This window comes from Anser brachyrhynchus (genome assembly GCF_964034855.1).
Source record: "Anser brachyrhynchus genome assembly, chromosome: 13".
Lineage (NCBI taxonomy): Eukaryota > Metazoa > Chordata > Aves > Anseriformes > Anatidae > Anser > Anser brachyrhynchus.
Window position 1 is genome coordinate 8,553,286 of NC_137708.1, and position 14,552 is coordinate 8,567,837.

The following is a 14,552-nucleotide window of genomic DNA, read 5'->3' on the forward strand; positions in this document are numbered from 1 at the left end:
CCCAGCTGGCTGTCTCGCTGGGACAGCTGGGCTACCATGCTGCAGCCAGCAGCCTGTTTGATTTTTCTTTACTTTGTTGTTAGTCTATTTGTATTACATTTTTCCTTCATTTTAACCTTTATATTTTATATTCAATATACTTGCAGCAGTAGAAAATGCTCCCTTACCTATCGCAATATCAAGTGTCAAATCAAAGTACAAGTCACCCAATGAGTATAATTTATATTATAATTTAAATGAGTTTTTAAACCTGCATTTTAAGATATAAAAACAAACAAATGTAAAAAGTATGTGCAGTAAGAAGTAGGTACATTTTTATTTGCATATCATATCAACCATTAATATAAAGTTATATTTTATGTTGTATAAAACTTGAGTCTGTGAAGACAAAATAAAAACTATACTTGAATCTCTTTCTAACTTATTGGGCTAAATGACAATGGCAGAATGCAATTTCAGAATTTCACTCAACGGGCAATTTCAGTGTTTTGATGTGTTTTGTTGCTTCATTTTGCAGATGTTTCCATAAAGAGCAGGAAAGTTGGATTGAATGTTCTCTCTCTTTAAATGAAAATACCTATTCTTAACCTGAACCAAGGCCAGTGTATCATGCAACATGGATGAGTCAGATTTTAAAGGTAGGTGGAAAATCAACAGTATTGGGGGTAAAATGAGCAAGCAAATCACTTCTGTAGTTGGCACAACACTGGAAACAGCACCAAACGATGTTAAAAACTCATCTTTGTAATCCAATGTGGGAAGAAATCAGAAAAAATAGATAGCTTTGTGACCTGCTGGGATGATTTCCAGTATTTTTGTTTTGCCTGCAACAACTAGCAGCTAAAACAGAACAGAAACCTACAACTAGACGAATGTTGCTCATGCTATGGATGAGGTTGTCACTGGCTGCAGGTGGTACCAGTTCCTGTGAGATAACCAGCCCTTGCTCGTCACTAGATAAGCAACCCTTTGCAATTCACAGCATACCTATTTTGATTTGAAAGGTTTTAAAGTCAGGTCCATGCAGTCCTGTGGATGATTTGAAGTGCTGATTTGAAGGTTGTTTTCCTAGCAAGCTGGTGGTGCAGGAGCAAATTAACGCAATTCCCTGTGCATGATGAGCTGCAGGAGGGTCTCTACAGGGCATCACTTTGCCACCGTGGCCACCTCAGACAAAAAGTAAAGCTCAAGTGAAAGAAAAAATGTTTCCTCCAGCAGTTTCTGCAATCCCCCTGATGCTTGGAGTGATGCAGGATGAGTCCAGCACATAACATCAATGAGGCTCCTCTGTGCTCTCAGGGTATTCATGTGGTGTTCCAATTCATGCATGGTAATTCACACAGGGATCCCACCCCATCATCACCCCTAAATCCTATGGTTACTGCCATCACTTCTCTCTTTCTGGGGTGATTATTTTCAATAATCTTGAAAACTCGGCTGAGGTAACTTCAGCGCAGGGAGCTGCTGCACTACAGGCCACCATTAGCAATTAAAATTAGATAAACAAATAGCCTGTGAACTTGGCACTCAGATCACTGCTGCCTCAACAGCCACCGCAGGAGCCTCCCGAAGCCACCGTAGGGCTCAGCTGCCCACCATTCCCAGGGTCAGAGCAGTGCTGGCAGGCTGGGATGCGGTGGGGATACCCAGAGGAGGTGCACCAGCAAGGGGACTCCAGGGTATATACTGTTATTTATTACACTTTCATTTTCTTTTTCTTCCTCACTTCTTCATCAGGGCACTGGAGGGAATAGGAACATGCTATCTAATTTCCTAATTTTCCTGTCAGCTTTCTGGCTTTCAAAATGATTGCAGCAGAAATCTATAAAATGAGGACGAGGGAAGCAAACTTAATACCATTGTAAATCTCCAAAATGGATGCAGAAACACAGTACTCAAATAGAAGTAAATAAAAGCAAGGAGAGATTCATTCTGGTTTTCTTCTCTGTAAACCTACTGGCAGCTTGGAATTATTCAGAAAACAACATTTAACTGAGAAAAAGGGAACCCTGTAAAATAGTAAAGATTATACCGTAAAGCTAAGCACCCTCCATAAATCATAGCTGGGAACATTGCTAAGTTATAGGAACCTGCAGATGGCTGTCATTAAAGGGAAAGAGCCTCTCCCAGCTTGGCGGGCCACACCGTACCATGCTGTATGGCTGCAAATCGAACTGCTTTCATGGGGGAGCCACAAAAGTGGTTTTAAAATAGGAATTTCAAACAGAAGCTGCATGAGCTGTTCAGCAGGACTCAGGCTTATCGTGAAACCACAGTGGCAATTTCAGGCCTGATTTACAGGAGACTCTAATAAGCCTCTCCCATTTAAAATAATACGGCAATAGTTTATCATAGTGTTGTCCGAAGCTGGAAGAGCAGTAGTGGGGATGGGTGCTCTGGTAGCAAGCGTGTGCCTGGCATTGTCCCCATTTCAAACAGGGACAAAGGGGTGAGGGCTGCTGAATGGGGTGTGGAGTTGGTGTTGGGAGAGGTCGGGGCAGACCAGCAAGCTCCTTCTCTACTCCAGACACTTTCCTGTGTGTTCACCTCCAGTATTGCTGCTTTATCCTTTGGGATGAACTCATCTGGGGCATTGACTTCAAGAAACAGCAGGAGAGATGCTCAAAACAAGCCTGTGAAGCTGAAAATAGCACACCCCAGTTGCTGCTGCTTTCAAGATAAAGATGTCACCAGGTGAGCTCCTCTTGGATTATATATTAAGCCACACCACGATGTAGCACCATGACATATATAGCCCCCCCATGGTGTGGTGCCATCTATTAAGCTGAACACTGCAGGTGCGTGGGGATGTCTGTGCCAGCACCTGCAGCGTGTGGGGCACTGGGGTGAGCCAGGGCTGCGGCAGCTTCCCAGGAAGGGCTGTAGCATGAGGAATGGATCACACCACGCACCCTTTCCCAAGAGCCTCTGTAGAGGTTTACCCCTACATACTGCCCTGGGGTACAAGCTCTCCCTGGGGTGCCCCTGCACCAGGTGGTTCAGATGAAGCTCTGGCAGTCACAACACCCAGGGGTAGCCAGACCTCCGCAAACCTGCCTTTGTTCTCAGCTTGGAAACACTTTGCCCCGCTCAGCCATGCCTGCCAAGTACATGGCTGTTCAAGGTCACTGTTTCTAATATTGTCAGGAACCTTTCCTGGTACAAAATGGCACAGCAACTGATTGCATTGACTTTTTAAACATTTTTTGCAAACTCCCACTATCTCACCCCAACCTTCCTACGCCTATTGCACTGTTTTTGCATTTCCATAGGAGCATCCCAGTGCTTATACCTGTCAGTGCAGGTTTGCTGGGCTCACTGCTCACCAGGCCAGGGGCTTTCCCAGGTACTGACTAGGTTCCTTCAAATGCTGTACTCTCAGTGCTTTCCAAAAAAATATGGCCAGGAGGAACTGGATCTCAGAGTATTTTTCTTCTCTGTTTTTGGGTGAACTCAACTGCTCACTGCACCTCCAACAACAATGTTTAGCTTCTTGTCACAACCCCCTTCTGTGCTTTGATAGAAAAGGGCTCACCAGCAGATGCAATTTCTTTCAGTGCTGGAATTGTGTTTATTTTACTGGAATTGTACTCCATTTATCTGGTTGCAAAGGGACTAGGCAATTTATATTGGCAGTACTGAATGTACTGAGACTGGCAGTGGTCGGGTACTCACGGCTTGTTACCCAAGAAAAGTTCAGAGCATACTAATTTATCCCACCATGGAGCAGCAGTAGAAGAAATGTACAATTGATATCAATCAGTCTTACATTAGTAACACTGTAAACATTTTTTCAGATGGTAAAAGATCCAATAAATCTATTTTATTCTGTTTCATTGTAAGGTCCAGTTCCTCCTTTCCATCATACAAACAACTTCCAGGTAATGGAAAGGATATTGCATTCCCTATTCACAAATCACAGTTTGACCTATTATTTGTAATTTTCAGTGCTTGCCTTCTTGTGCGGTGTTCATAAAATGAGATTAGAGTGATTTACAATAGTGAAAGATGGAACAAGACTAAGAGGAGATGTGACTCATTAGACATCCTGTGGCTGTTGGAAGGAACCTGCATCACTCAGGAAGGCATGCTGTGATTTTCCAGGGCAGTCTGGGGGATTTAGACCTACCCTTGAGGTGTTTCAGTACCAAAGCATCTGTTCCACCCGAAAACATGACCTACCATCCCTGATTTTATCTTTTGTGAAACCAGCCAAGCAATTCAGAGCAAAGGCTCCCAAACTCCTTCCTGACCATCTAAGTCTACTTTATGATATTGCTCTGAAAAGGTTATCTTGTAAATGTTGTGTGAGATTTTAAAAAGAAAAAAAAAAAGATACTTTTATTTGAATTCAATATGAGGGAATTATACTTTGATTGTTATTTATAGTGCTTCAAAATTATCAGTATTAGTTATGGCTAGAGAGTCTAGCTCTTCTTGTACTTGGGACTTACAGAATTTGCCTTCCTGGTCGACAAACCAAAAATACATTCATCTGTTCTATTAACGGGCATGAGTTTGGCTTCTTTGAGCAAATGAAAAAGAAATAGGAAGAACACCTGAGGGGTTATTTTATTGAGCAAGGAAATGAACTCCAGAAGAAGTTGTTTCACTGTTTGGATTCATTCATGGTACTGAGAACCAGTGAGTGGATTCCTGTGTGGACGTTTGGAGGGTGGTAGTAACCTCCCTGTTTTAGTATCTCTTGCTTCTTGGTTTTCTGCTCTTGAGCATCCACATATTTCTGTCAAACTGCTTAGTGCATCTCCCTAAAAAAAAAATAATTGCTTCTCTAGAAGCAGTGCTTGCCTTTTCTCTCTCTGAGCAGACAGGATCCGTAACAAATGACTCACATGTAGTAATTACACTCTATTCCTTCCTATCCTGCATTGATTATTTAGATGTAGGAAGACTAGCTCTATCTTGAGTAAAATAAAAGATCTGGAGACCCAAATATCGAAACATTGTTTTGCTGGTGGTGTGGGTTTTTTCCCTCCTTTGTTTTTCAGGTACTGTTTACAGCCATGGTACACTGAAAAGATGAAACATTTATAAACAAAACCTCCTGTCAGACTGCTTGTAGTTTATGTTTGTTTAAAGGACAATTTTGTGTCACCTCTTTGTATTTTAATAGTCAAAATAAATTTTGCATAATAATTCAACTCTTCTCTGCTGCCTGTAATGACTTTCTGCATTTTTCTGATGGATGTTTGTATTTGTTTCCTATGATTTACATGACCTGACGTCTCATACAATGAGCTTCCCAGCGCAAATGCCATTTGTGATACTCTGTGCAGCACTAATCTATCATTAGATGACCTTACAAGAGCTGGGGTCGTAGATTCAATCAGTAAAATGTTTCAGGGCGTAATTAATTAATCCCCCCCCCAACTGTTCGCTTAAAACTTGATGAAAGAGATGTTTTTTCGTAACACTTCTTCAATACATAGGGTTTGTTTGTATAATCAATCACGCTAAGTTGGGGAGTTCTTAGTATTCACGGCTTTGTCTTTCTTGGAACTTCCAAATGTTTATTTTCCAGCATAATTTAATGGTTTAATTAGCCAAACAACTAGCTACTGTACTTGTGAAAGTATATTCAGGTTGTGATTTAATAACACGGGGACAGCTGTGTTTTTGCCTTTGCTGGGCTGGCTTGTGTTACGTGGGATGCGGAGCCGGTCCAGCTGTGGGTGGAACTTCCCAGCTGGCTGTGCCCGTCAGCCTCGCATGATGCTGGGCCGTGCTGGACTGTTGCAAAGATAACAGGTCTGCTTGTTCCCCACTGTAAGTTTCTTATCAATCAAACGAACAAAAATCCATAGTCTTCACCTTTAGCATCCTTTGCTTGTGGCTGCATAGTTTAAAAGATTATGCAAATGTCAGCAGCAAGGGCTGCGGATGAAAAGATTTTCAAGCTGCGGTTCAGACCACCCTCTGGAGGTCTGTGGTTTATTGCCAGCAGTCCAGGCAAAGCCAGGTTTAATTTCCCTTTCCTGGGATTTACATCTTCGCTAGAGAGGACCTTGGGACCTGCACACCGGAGAGCACTGACAGCCACTGCACAGCACCTGGTGCAGTTGTCCTAATGGCTGTCTGTCCTGGCAGCCTGGCTTTCTGGAGAGCGTCTCCAAAGTAAGGGCAGGAGCTTCCCGGCACCCAAAGAACATCACAAACCTCATCTCTCCCCTCTTGGCACAAAGACTTCTTTGACTCCTGATCTTACTGAAGCAAAATGTTTCACTTCTTGCAGAGTTCTCACCCAGAAGATGGGAAAGGAGAGGAAAAGAAAAAGGAAGAAAGAATTATAATTTTGCTGCTTTCTGGAACACTAATTCAAGATATGTCAGCATGAGGTGTTGTCTGAAAGACCACACTATATAGGTGAGGCACGCAAATATCCCCAGCCCTGACATGTTATAAAAGATGGGGCATTTTATCTCTCTGACTCTATGCTGGGTTGTGCACATTTTTGTTAGAAGCAGGTGTATTTTTGTGTGCATTCAGCCATCTTTTCACCTAATAATGTGAATCTCCAATTTACAGATGGCTCTGGACCCATCCTACAAAACCCTATTGGGAGAAGGAGATGAGATCTTTGCCAGCACCACTCAGGAGCAAGCCGCTGAGGCAGCTTGTAAGGAGCCGAAAGCCCTCAGCAGCTTTGCAATGAATTCCCTGAGATGATGTTATTATGTTAACAAGTTTTCTCTTATCCTGTCAAGGTCTTAGAGAATCTTTCTATTGACCATTAAGGCAAAGCAAGACAAAACAGGCTGAAATTGAGAATTGAATGTTTATGGATAGGAATCCTGTAATGTTATGATTCAATTTCACTTCAGCTAAAGATGATTGTTTCTGCAATCTAGCTGTTTGGCTCGCTGAAACCCAGGAAAAAAAAGCTCAGAGGGAAGGCAGAGATCTGGGGAAAAAATAAAGAAAATTGGGAGAATATTCCAAATCCACCAGATTAACTGAGCGTGGAAAAGGCATAGGTACGTCTTTAAGGGACAGCAGCCCTTTAGTACAGGACAGTGGAGATCAGAAATAATGCTGGTGGTGGCTCCATGAGGTGGTTGGCTTTTGTAAAGGGCATCTTGTAAGACAAAAAGCTGTTTGGAGTGAGGACTTAAACTGGTGCTGGGAACACATTAGATGGGACTGGGCTGCTAACAACCTACTTGCTGCTGCCCATTTGCAGGACCAAGGTCATCCTGCATGGAGCTGGCCCTGTCCCAGCAGGGCCCACGTAGGTGGAGGCTTTGGGAAGAAGGTGCAGTGGGGACAGAGACTGGGAGGTGATTCCCAGACATAGCTTCAGTCACTGCTCAGTGATTTGTTAGAAGGATCTTTCTCGCGAATGATGTTTTCTTTCCACCGTCTTGAACACACTGTGGGTAGTAAATCACAATGACACTCGTTAGGAATCATGGACTGATGTGAAGTGGTGTAGCAATGTGTTTTGGTCATAGTCTGTAGCCATTACTGTGATGGAAAACAGTCAGGGAATGCAGTGGTCCAATGTGCTTAGGGGTAGTATCTTAGACCCATCAAACTCCACAGTGCAGCTCAAGTCTGTAACATGTGTGTAGTCATTTGCAGAAGTAGGTCTAAATATGTTGTATCACTGGGAATTGGCTGTATCCAGCATAAGACATGGTCAACATATTGAGACTGATACCTCTGTTCTAGTACAAGTTCTGCTACATAGGTTATATCCATTGTTATAGCAGGGGAATCACTGTTGTTGTACAGACTTCTTGCAGTGGTATTTGAGTTGTGTAGGATCTGGGTTTTCCTTTGAAACGTTAGAGGTCAGGAACAACTAGTCCCAGCTAAGAACTAATTGCCTGGAGCATAATTTCTCTATAGTGAGAGTATGGAAGTAGCATCTGAAAGTACAAAAAAAAGTCACTGTGCTTTTTGCTCTATCAGCAGACTTTAATGAAATTTTGAAGGGGGAAAAAATTGCTTCTTGGCTTAAAGCATGAGCTATGTTATTAATCTCTGCAAAGGAGTTTTATAATTGAAATGCCTATGGAACAGCAGCTCTACTGGCTCAAATGATGGCCTAACAGTATCTAGCATAGGCATATATGAGGCTGCATAATGCTATGTCATGATCATAAGAGTTACCAATAATGCAGGCATATTGAAAAATATGACTTACACTCTTAGCTGAATTTAGTTCCTTTGAAGTTGTTTTTTCCTCATCCTTATGGCATCTAGTGTCTGCGTGATGTTGTAGGGACTCAGACTGTCCTGCAAGGTCACATATACTGCTTTTCTTTGGTAGGTTATTGGTGCATGCTGGCTGCCTTTGGTGGGTTATTGGTATGGATTGTACTACCTATTGGTAAAATAGCATTTCCCTGTGCTGTCGTTCTTATTAGGAGTTTTAAAAAACAAAAGTGATTAGTATGCTTGTACTGACAGGGTCTGTGGTCTCAAAACAGTAGCTGGCCATTAAGAATAGGGTCTTCTGCATACTGTTCCTTACCCTCAAACTCTCAGCCAAACTGTGCATTTGAAAGACGGTTTCTTGGCCAGGTTAGCTTATGGGTCTCTTGGCCAAGCCAGAAGCTTAGCTTTTCCCAGCACATCCTGCTCTGCGTATCTTATTTTGGGTTTTTGCTCTAGTTCTCTGTTTTTACTCTGGTTTGTGCAGCCCTAAGGATACCATGACCTCGCAGGGCTGGCACGCTCAGGGAGACCTGCTCAGATCTGCTCTCTGAAATGCAGACATCTGATGGTAATTTTTATTCAGATTTCTCTGCGTTTTCCTCTTCTTAAGGTTTCAAAAAAACTGTGAAGAAAGCAAGACATATAAATTACTAGTCTCAGCCTGTGCCTTTCCGTGTGCGTTTCTGATTAATACACGCCAACATGCCTTCATTATCGCCCTGTTTTGTACCTACCCGTCAGATATGTAAAGCAACGCTGATATCAGAAAATCTCATCTTCTGCTTCCCTTTGTTTGAAAGTAGGTGAATGTGCAAATGAGCTAGGAGGGAAAAAAATAATAGAGACTGTGAGAAATAGCCTTAGCTTTTTAAATAACAATTACCTTCCCTAAACTGGAATGCAGATGTTTAAGTGGACAAGAAATGCAGTGTGTGCTCTCTCTGTATCATCTTTTTCATCCAGGCATTGAGGAAACTTTACGAGGATGAGAGGGGAAGGAAGAGGGCATGGGGACAGAGCTCCTGGCCAGCAGGGGAGGCAGAGGAGGGCATGGGCAGCATGGCTGGAACTGCTGCATCCCAGCCCTGCAGGAACACCAACCAGGTCAGATTTGTGCCTCAGCTATTTAGGCTTTGCATTTCTTCTTAAAGTGCATGTTTCACTTGTCAAGCAGATGTTGCTCCAATTGCCCGTCTGACTTGAGGGCACCAGCTTTTAAACAGGCCCCAGCGGAGCCGCCTGTTTTGGCTCTGGGTGGCTGAGAGCTCAGGGGTGCCCCGAGAGCAGTGCTCAGCACAGCACCAGTGGATCTGGGGCTGTACGGCTGGGCAATTTCGAGGGGTTTGGTATTTTTCTTATATAACCACAGCCATTTCATGAACAAAATGTCTATCTGCAGGGAGGTCACCCTCATAACCAACTTTCTGGGGGCTCTGGAAAAAAAGTATGCAGTGAGAGCGAGCAGCACAGGGGAACCAGACCTTTCCCGGTGTCTTGGACCAGCCCCACTCTGCAGCACCATGCTGCTTTCCCCACGGAGAGCTCCACTTTGAAGTCTTTATGGGTGCCCAAAAAGCTTTTCCTTAAAACATATTGAGGAGCCATCAGTGCCACAAAGAACTACATAGGGCTGCTGTCTCTTGATCCTGAGAGCTTGAGATAATCACGTCCTGGTCGTATCGACTGGTTTAATAACCACACGTTGTATTTGTGGTGCGCACAGTTCTTTGTGCACCTATAAATGTTACATTAAAATACAGAGTGGCACCGGCTTTAAAGAGTTGAAGCGCAAAAGCTCCCTTCCTGCTCTTGTCTCCTATTGTGAAAAACTTGCAAAACTCTCAGAGAGGTTCTTGAATTACAGCTCTTCCTCTTCCTCATGATGCATGGAGAAAATAAATGTATTATTAATCTGTCCACTGTCGGAGATCTCTGCTCTCTCTCTCTCTGTACACAAGGAGACAGATTGACAGGAACAGCGGACATATGCAGAATTGCCTAGTGTGCGCTTAGGCTGGTGAATCACTGAATGCTTGGGATGATGAGATGCTGGGTTTGAACCAAGGCTGCACAGCCCTGAAGGGATTTGGTGTAGGAAGGTAGCTGGAGGAGGAGTATCTTCGTCCTGGACCACAGTGTTCTTCAGATGCTTACAGGAAGATCTTTTTAACTTTTTTTTATTATTGTCAGTTTTTGGGGGATAGCCAGCTTGAGACACAGTGATCTGCATTTTTAAAGGACTTTGGAGGGCACCCTGTGCCAGGTGCACAACGCCCACAGGGAAGGGAGAGGGAGTGGGGTAGGTGCGGACTCCAGTGCTTGGTGGGGGACACCAGGAGCAATGAAGAAGATGACATGAAGGGGACATCCCATCCCTCCCTGAGCTCCCTGGGGTGTGCAGAGCCACCAGTGCCCCTGTGTACCCAGCAGCTGCCTATCACTGCACAGCTATATTCCTGCTGTGACTCTGCCCTTCTTCTGTACCAGCTCCTACCAAAGGGCTTGGCTCTGCACCTCTAGTGATGTCTCGGAGTATGCGTGTGGTCTTGTTTTAGCTTCGGAGAGCCAGAGCTGGCAGACGTGAACAAGTCTCCGGTGTGACTCAGGCTCTGTGGGATGCATCTCTCCCCCGGGGAAGCCCAGAGCACAGCAACACATGCCTGAGCCTTGCTGAGAGAAAGGCTCCTGCTGAGCTTCTCCTTGGATCCCAAACAGTGAGATTTAGTCTGGATGTGCAAGCATGGGCTTTCCCGTGGGGGCTGTGAGGCACCTTTCCTAATGAGAGGGATTGTGTACACAAAGGAAACAGTATATGGGAAGCAGGAATGGACTCACTAATGCAAAAAGTCTGGGCTGCAAGGTAACACCCACGTTGCCATCGGCGTGGGTTGCTCTCAACATGCTCTGTGTCCCCCCCATGGAGACGACAGCCTTTGGCCATGTGATGCTCAGGCTGTCCATCCTCCTTCCAGCTCAGGGTGCTGCAGTGCCCAGCAGGAGGCTTGGGTGCTGGCCCATCCCCATGATGCCTGCAGGTGTTATGACATGGACATGTTTGCTTGCTCTGGGCTGCGCTGTTTTTCTCTGTCCCATGTAGACCAATTCCTTCACCTGTGTGTAGTTCTAGTGGGAATGCTCTCACTCTTAGATGATATTCAAAAGGCGTTGGTTTCGTATCGTATTGCACAGCTCCTTGGTGGTTTGCTTTTTGCAGCTCCCTGAGCTTAGCTGCAGAGTGCTACAGCTTCTAGAAAGCCCAGATTTATCTACAAGAAGACGGCCAGTATATCTCGCCCTCCTACTCCCTCAGACTGGGACATTTTCTAACAAAAATTCTGTTGCAGTATCTGGGCACCAAGTACTGCCATGCTACTGCAGCAGATACAGTGATGTGCAGTGCGATGGCAATGGGCATCTAGGGAACTTCAGCTTCTCCCATGCCTGTGCAGCAGAGATCCTACCCCTTTCTTCCAGTTCTACCCCTTCTCCCCTTGATCATACAATAACTTTACTTGCGGTTCTGGTGACAGGAATTTTGGCCTTCTCTGGGCCAGAGCATGAGGCTCAGAGAAGGACAGAGGTTACAGAACGTCTGTTTGCAGTGGGCTTGGGAGAGCCAGGCAGGGTGTTGCATTCTGCCAGCTGCATGCGTCCCTGACAGAGCAGAGAAAGGGTGGCAAAAAAGCTGTACTTGCCACGTGAATCAGTAATGCGTCTTTTACAGCTCAGTGTTAATGTCTTTTGCTCTGTTGTTATTCTGCTAGCGCTTTGTTAGTTCCATTTAGTGCTTATTGCAGTCCATTGCAGTCCTTACTGCATGCAAAGCGAAGCAGTTGCTTTTGCTTCCAGAAGTTCCTGTTTGCGTTTCCTCCTGTTTTCAGAGGCCCTTTGAAGAACGGTCAGGTCCTGTGCCTGTCCTGAGCACCACAGAGTGTGGAGAGGGAAGGTTATTTGGATTTGTATGAGTAAGTTAGCAGTATGGAGACATGTGTTGATGATAATTGATTTCCTGTCTCTTTTCCGTGTCCAAATGATCTGCTATATCACTGCTATAAATATCAATAACCTCCTGGCTGAAAAACCTGGCACAGTCGTCGCCTTTTTGCAGCGTGTGCAAAGGGCAAGAGAAACACCAGCTGCTGATCATCTCAGAAGCCTTCTCTCCTTGATGTCAGGCTTGTGCTCTTGTGCTTTTCCTCTCCATGAGGGACTGAGGAAGTTGCTTGCCCCCTTCTTCCCATGTAAGATTGCCCAAGGGCTGGTGTGACAGATAACAAGGTGTGTCAGTGGTCTTGCTGGAAAGGTTGCAGTTGGAAGACGCTGGTGCCCCTTCTGTAGATACAATAAACCCAGCGCAGATGTGGGGCAGGAAGATGTTCCAGGCAGCTCTGCCTGCCCAGTGAACATGGGTCCCACTGGTGGTTTTTTTTCCACTGCTGCTGTCATAAAAAGGCAAACAAAACCAACTACCTTGTGAAAGTAGAAGTTGCAAAGGAACGTAATGAATAAAGGATGTAAGGATAGTGAGACTTGATGTGAACTATCTGGAAACCATGTTCAGATGGTGGGTAAGGCTGAGCGAAGCCTGGGTTTTGCATTTGATGGGACTGCTCTGGCAGTTTGATCTGACTTAGAAATCATGGGGGGAGTGATTTCTTTTGCTGGGTCTTGCATTAAGCCAAATTTCTTGTGCTTGACTGAGGACACACCTTTGACTTGACATCTTTTGAAGTAGAAGCTCCAAGCATTAGAGAATTCACCACAGCGAAGGGTATTTAATTTCCCTTCTATAAATGAGGCTGTCTTTTATAAAAAAAGGAAATTTTGGGAAGGTATGACAATAACCTGTCCTCCTTAGTTTGGATAACTTCTGGGGAATCACATGGTAGGAGGGGAAATACAACTTTGTCATAAATTTGCTGTCCATTAGCAGAATCATTGTAACAATCCTATATGTGATATTCATCCAGTTATGTTGAACCAATTTCCTAGCAAATAACCATAATTTATAAAGTATTAAAGGAATTTTCTGCTAGGAATTGGGTAAAGGGTGTTCTGTGAGAAACAGGCAAGGTGCTGCAGGGTCTCTACAAAGACAAGTTTCATGAAAGCATTACACAACTGTCTGCGATCAATTTTGCAGTAAAAGAAAGGCCACCAGAGGCTGTTGTGTTGTGACTGTGCGGTTCCAAACCAGAGACGCTTCCACACTAACAGGTTCCAGTATGGCACTCCTCAATGCTGCAGAGTGAGCATGGGCCAAAGAAGCCGGGATGTGTGGAAGCTACGTCCCTCTCTGATGCACCCAAGAAAGACCTAAAATGAACTGTATTTTGCAACCAAGTTCAATCAACTTGTTCAAAGTCTGTCCTGATTCGTTAGACCAGACAAACGTTTGATATGAGAAAGCAGGGACAGTTCAGAGAGCCTGGAGAAAAGACATCAGGGAAAGTGAGGGACAGGGGCTGGGTGGTGATGCTGGGTCAGGTAATAAAAGGGCAGATTTTAGTGAATAAAGTGCTGAAGGAAAGTGAGATAATTCATGTCAGGGAATGCAAGGCTACAAGAACTAGACCTTGTCACATTAACATGATGTTTTTTCATTAGATTACACCCAGGGTCAATAAAAGCAATAGTATTGACCTAATATATGTAGATGTCTGTAAGCATTTATGATTTTGTAAATTCTTGCTATCGATCAAAAATGATATTTAATCACTAAATAGTTTAAACAGTGGCCAACCTATGTTCAGAATGAAATCTCTTTTTGTTGTTGTTGTTCCTAAGAATCAGTTCTTGTTCGTATGCTTATTGTTACATTTTTACCTAGAGAATGGAAGAAAGTATTTTGAAAGTACTGATAAGCTTTCCAAGTGATTTCAAGATTGGAAATACAGTGCACAAGGAGATGTTCACTGATACACAACCTGGGCAGCTAGCTAAGCCAAGTGCAAGCAGACAAATAAGCATTTCAAGGCATGCAAATGCAAGGTCAAGCATTTAGAAAGAAAGAATGTGGGTCAGGCTGAGGAGGAGGAGGCTGTCTCAGTAAGCAGTAGCTCAGTAAGGGAATGGTGGAAAACTAAATGCGTGTGACTTCCCACTTGTGGTTGCCCCTGAAAGACCAGTAAGTTTCCCGGGCATATGGCTAAGTATAGTAGGCAGTAGGAGCAGGGAGTTGTATTACGTCTGGGTTTGGCACTGGTGCACAGCTGCTGGGTATTGTGCTTGTTTCTGGTGTCCACATTTCTGAAAGTATGGAGAGAAATTGCAAAATGTCAGAGGAGAGACACAAGAATGATCCAAGTGTTGAGAAACTGCCTCGCAGAGTTTGTGAGAGTTGTCTCTTGATTTTTCAAAGTGGAGGT

General features: G+C 44.2%; 1 long non-coding RNA gene across 1 annotated transcript; it reads left to right on the plus strand.

The window, feature by feature from the left end:
- The first annotated feature begins 281 nt into the window (after positions 1 to 281).
- On the plus strand, positions 282 to 6,610 carry LOC308176902. The gene is made up of 3 exons (XR_013938720.1): positions 282 to 1,330; positions 2,554 to 2,694; positions 6,254 to 6,610. It is a non-coding gene; the product is annotated as an uncharacterized lncRNA (long non-coding RNA).
- The last annotated feature ends 7,942 nt before the right edge of the window (positions 6,611 to 14,552 follow it).